Source organism: Pygocentrus nattereri, chromosome 26, assembly GCF_015220715.1.
Source record: "Pygocentrus nattereri isolate fPygNat1 chromosome 26, fPygNat1.pri, whole genome shotgun sequence".
In the NCBI taxonomy this organism is placed as follows: domain Eukaryota; kingdom Metazoa; phylum Chordata; class Actinopteri; order Characiformes; family Serrasalmidae; genus Pygocentrus; species Pygocentrus nattereri.
The window spans coordinates 2,855,001-2,860,262 of record NC_051236.1 but is presented as its reverse complement, the minus strand read 5'-3'; the positions used below and the strand labels follow the sequence as shown (position 1 = coordinate 2,860,262).

The window sequence follows — 5,262 nt, the reverse complement described above, 5'->3', positions numbered from 1 at the left end:
TGTCTTAGTTTGGTTGGTGTAGTGGGTAACACCTCTGCCTTCTGTGCTGTAGACTGGGGTTCAATCCCCCATCTGGGAAAGCAGCCAACACTACACCAATAAGAATCCTTGGGCAAGACTCCTAACACCGCCTTCACCTACCTGTGTAAAATAGTCAAATTATAAGTTGCATAAGAGCGTCAGCCAAATGCCGTTTCAATGTATTATGGTCCTTTTCTTCATAACAACCATAAAAAATCACTAGTAGTATGTTGATGTCTTGTTAGCTAGCTTGCTAAATTTTCCATCCCTCCTTAAATGGTGCAGCCGTTCTGACTTTTGAGGCACCAGAATGTACCTGCTGCTCCATTTAAGGTGGAACGGGAAAATCCGAACACGAATCTGGAGAATATCTGACTTCAGCTTCATATCACTGAAGAATTAGTGGGGGTGATAATAAATAATTGCCCCCCTCTTTGAAGGCGTATGATCCCTAACTGTAACTAAAGCCCAGCAGTGAGGAGCTGAACTTTCTCCTCCTCTGCTGTCCCTGCAGACGGGCAGGGTCACCTACAGAGCGGCGCTAGTAGCTGTTAATGAAGTGATGCTCTTTTATTAGAGGGTCTCGTTTCAGAGAGAAGATCTCAACCACTGCCCTGTAGCTCAGTTCTAAGGGGCAAAGGGACAAAGTGACAGTTGAAAAATGGGATTGGGCCTCAGTTTTCATATGTGGACGGGGGGCGGGGGTTAAACTAATGTTTACATACTGCATAACACTTATTTAAAAGCCAGAGAAGTACTTTGAGTTTTCATTGACATGGACACTTGAAAGCTGCGTGATTATAACTAATAACACGTGGCAGTTTTGGACATAGTGTAAGCAGGGACGAAGTGTGGTAGGTATCATTTTGGACAGTAGGGGGTGCTGTTCTGCAACTTGGAGATTTGATCTGGAGCTTAAAGCGAATCAGTTTGATCAGTGCAACTCGCTGTTAATCTAGAACACAGTTCTCCATCCTCGTATATTTAAGGACGGTGACACCACGTTACACTGGACTGTTCCACGAATATGTTTGCTGTGCAAATCGCGCCCAGTCCTGGTCAGCAGCCCCTCATTATTATTATTATTATAATGAAATGCAAATAATCGTCAGCACTGCGCGGAAAAATGTGGCCAAGCAGTTTGATGGTGCCTCTGTCCAGCTAAGGGGTCCGGTCATAACGCCTCCCGAGAGCTGGACTTAAACCCCGGACTTCTGGACTTGGAAAGTGGGGCGACACATTGGTGGCGCAGTGGCAGTCCGTGCGCGCGCGTGTCAAGTCATCGCCACTGGCGCTTCGCTCCCTCTCTCTCTCTCTGTCTCTCTCTCTGTCTCTCTCCCCCTCTCTCTCTCTGTCTCTCTCTCTGTCTCTCTCTCTCTCTCTCTCTCTGTCTCTCTCTCTCTGTCTCTCTCTCTCCCTCTCTCTCTCTCTCTCTCTCTCTCTCTCTGTCTCTCTCTCTGTCTCTCTCTCTCTTCCTCTCTCTCTCTCTCTGTCTCTCTCTCTCTCTCTCTCTCTGTCTCTCTCTCTCTGTCTCTCTCTCTGTCTCTCTGTCTCTCTCTCTGTCTCTCTCTCTCTCCCTCTCTCTCTCTCTGTCTCTCTCTCACTCTCTCTGTCTCTCTCTCACTCTCAGTCTCTCTCTCTCTCTCTTTTCTCTCTCTCACTCTCTCTTTTCTCTCTCTCAGTCTCTCTTTTCTCTCTTTCTCTCTTCTCTCTCTCACTCTCAGTCTCTCTATTTCTCTCTCTCACTCTCTATTTCTATTTCTCTCTGTCTCTCTCACTCTCTCCCTCTGTGTCTCTCTCTCTCTCTCTCTCTCTCTCTCTCTCTCTCTCTCTCTCTCTCTGACTCTCTCTCTCTCTCTCTCTCTCTCCCTCTCTCTCTCTCTCCCTCTGTCTCTCTCTCTCTCTCTCTCTCTCTCTCTCTCTCTCTCTCTCTCTCTCTCTCTCTCTCTCTCTCTCTCTCTCTCTCTCTACAGCGCGGCCACGAAGAAGGAGGCACAGAATCCACAATCTGCTCTCCGAGGCGCCGCGCGCTCTGCTCGTCCTCAGATACACACACACAGAGAGAGAGAGAGAGAGAGAGAGAGAGAGAGAGGCGTGATTCCTGGACCTAATCCGGAGCAGCATCTCCTGCAGAAGGGATAGGCGTGATTTTAGTGCATGTGCGCGTGTGAGGAGAGGGGTCTTCGCTCCAGCGCGTGCGCATCCTTGAAGAAACTGGAGAAATGGTAGAGAGGAGCACGAGGGTTCCGTCCCACACCTAAAGTGGAATTAAAACCGGCGAGGCGAGCGTCTTCGCGTGAATTGATGAAGAGGAGGAAAACGTGAACGGAGCACGAAGACCTCGCTGATACATCTGGGTACGTAGAAACCGAAGTTGCATCAAAGCTCTTATGGCTCTGTGATGATGCACTGCGGTGGACGTGCATCTTCTAAGTTTCCTGATATGACCAGCGAGGTTGTGCTGCACATTGAGCTGTGTCCTCCTCTGTACTTGGTGAGCATCGTATGCTCATCATAGCCGTATGTTTTGGCCATGCGTTTTCATGCGTTCTTTGGGGCAGCTGGCTTCAGTGCACTGAAGAATAGGCTACCCTGCTAAACTTTAAGCATCTGCTTCCATTGGGCACAAACGCTTTTCAGCATGGATGTCAAAGTGAGGGCACCAGGCAGCACCTCTCATGCATCAGTGCTCTCCTTAATGCTCTGACAGTAGGGCTGAATCAGGGGCCCCCAGGCGGGCCACATTTGGCTGACATGCGGGCTCATTTCAGTCATCCAGGGATGAGGTCCGTCCCATTTCAGTCACCCAGGGATAAGGTCTGGACTCTTTTCTGTCATTCTGTGGTATAATTAGACTTGAGTCATCCCGGGATGAAGTCCAGGCTTATTTCGGTCATCCAGGGCTATAGTCAGCCTTATTTTGGTCATCATAGCTGAGGTCAGGCTTGGTTTAGGCATCCAGGGATGAGGTTTGGCTCATTTCAGCCATCCAGGGATGAAGCCTTGGCTTATTTTAGTCATTCTGTGGTATAATTAGACACGTCTGATTCATCCATCTAATTTCAGCCACCCAAGAATAAAGTCCATGCTTATTTTGGTCATCCAGGGCTATAGTGAGACTTATTTTTGCTCATCCATGGATGAAGTCCAGACTTATTTAGTCCATCTAGGTTGAGATCAGGCTTCGTTTAGTCATCCAGGGATGAGGTTCGGCTCATTTCAGCCATCCAGGGATGAAGTTCAGGCTTTTTTCAGTCATTCTGTGGTATAATTAGACTCGTTTGATTCATCCAGGATTGAAGTCCAGGCTTATTTCAGTCACCCAAGTTGAGGTCAGGTTGGGTTTAGTTATCCAGGGATGAAGTTCAGCTCATTTCAACCACCCGAGGATGACCTACAGGCTAATTTTGGTCATGCAGGTCTATAGTCAAGCTCCTTTCAGTATTAAGTCCAGACTTATTTAGTTCATCTAGGATGAAGACACGCTTGATTTAGTCATCGAGGGCTGAAGTTCAGGCTTATTTCGGTCATTTTCTGGTATAATTAGACTTGTCTGAGTCGTTCATGAATGAAGACCAGGCTTATTTAGTTTGTCCAGGTTGAGGTTCGGCTTGGTTTTGGTCATCCAGGGCTATAGTAAGGCTCAATTCAGCCATCCAGGGATGAAGTGTCGGCTTATTTCGGTCATTCTGTGGTATAATTAGACTTGTGTAACTCACCCAGGGATGAAGTCCAGGCTTATTTTGGTCATCCAGGGCTATACTCAGGCTTATTTCAATCATCCACGGATGACATCCAGGGTTTTTTAGTTCATCCAGGGCTATAGTCAGACTCATTTCTGCCACTTTGCATTGGATCCTGGATGACTTCGGTCATCCAGGGCTATATGCTGCCTAATTTCAGCCATCCAGAGATTACATCCATGCATATTGTGGTCATCCAGGGCTGAATTTCAGTTCCTTTCAGCCTCCCAAGATTGAACCCTATGCTTATTTTGGCCATCCAGGCTGTAATCCCTCATTTCAGTTATTCAGGGATGAAGTCTGGACTTATTTCAGGCATCCAGGGCTATACTCTGCCTAATTTCAGCCATCTAGAGATTGCATCCATGCATATTGTGGTCATCCAGGGCTGTATTTCAGCCTCCCAAGATTGAACTCTATGCTTATTTTGGCCATCCAAGGCTGTAGTTCCTCATTTCACTTATTCAGGGATGAAGTCTGGACTTATTTTGGTCATCCGGGACTACAGCCAGACTCATTTCAGCCATCCAGGCTCATTTTGGTCATCCAACTCTGCCTTTGGGCTCATTTTGGCCATCCATTGCTAACGTCTGGGCTCATTTCTCTCATCTCAGGTTCATTTGGCGGCTACAACATCACTCTTGCTTCATGTTTGCTCCCACTCGCTGTACATTTTGAGGTTTATGTGAAGGAAGACATTAAAAATAAGTCTGGACAGGTGCTGCCCGTAGTTCATTAGCCCTAGAGTTCCTCTGTAGGTCTCCCTGGACATCCGTAACGTAACTGTGTTATAATGCTCCTGTTTTAGCGCGCCCTGAGGGCAGAGGAGCCGAGATAGGAGGCAGACCGAGCAAGAGAGGGAGGAGGAGAAGGGAGAGTCTTGGAAGAGAGAAGAGAAGTGTAGTGAGATAGCGATCACATTTGATTCCATGTTGGCTGTACTTTTTTTACACTGGCTGAGCTGTGCGGCGTGACCCTTGTCGAAGATACGTCCAGCCTGGGTTTGTTTAATCTGATTTAGACCTTCATACAGGCGAACGGGCTGGATCAATATGCTGTCAGTCTCCTGGTATCTGCGAACTCCAGCTAGTAGAGTTATGGAGAAAGAGAAAGAGAGACAGAGAGGGAGAGGGAGGGAGTGTCAGCCAGACACACTCAAAAAGCAAGAAGAGAAAGAAAGTGAGTGAAATAGAGAGAGACAGAGAAAGCGAGGGAGAAACAAAGAAAGAGAGAGAGAGAGAGACCTGGGGGGTTCTCTGGAATGTTCAGTTCTCTATACAGCGCGTCTCCCATCATGCGCTATTCAGAAGGGAATGGGTTCGTCTGTCTTGTGTTCATGTTTATTTATAGGTGCATCTGGGATGCTTGGCTCATCTCATTTTGTAGCTAACAAGCACAGCCAAATTAGAGGTGAGAACACTGGGAAACAGCAGTGTTGCAGAATCCTGCTAAAACACACCCCTATACCGCCGAAGCCTCGTCTTCTGAGGCTCTTTAG

The 5,262-nt window shown here is 47.5% G+C and overlaps 1 protein-coding gene across 1 annotated transcript in view; it reads left to right on the top strand.

Annotated features, from left to right (window-relative positions):
* Nucleotides 1-2,088: 2,088 nt before the first annotated feature.
* Nucleotides 2,089-5,262, top strand: part of cntn3b (contactin 3b) — a 162,289-nt gene continuing 159,115 nt past the window's right edge. Inside the window, exon 1 of the mRNA XM_037535024.1 lies at nucleotides 2,089-2,378. The gene's annotated coding sequence lies outside the window, so the exon portion shown is untranslated. The remainder of the gene's footprint in view (nucleotides 2,379-5,262) is intronic.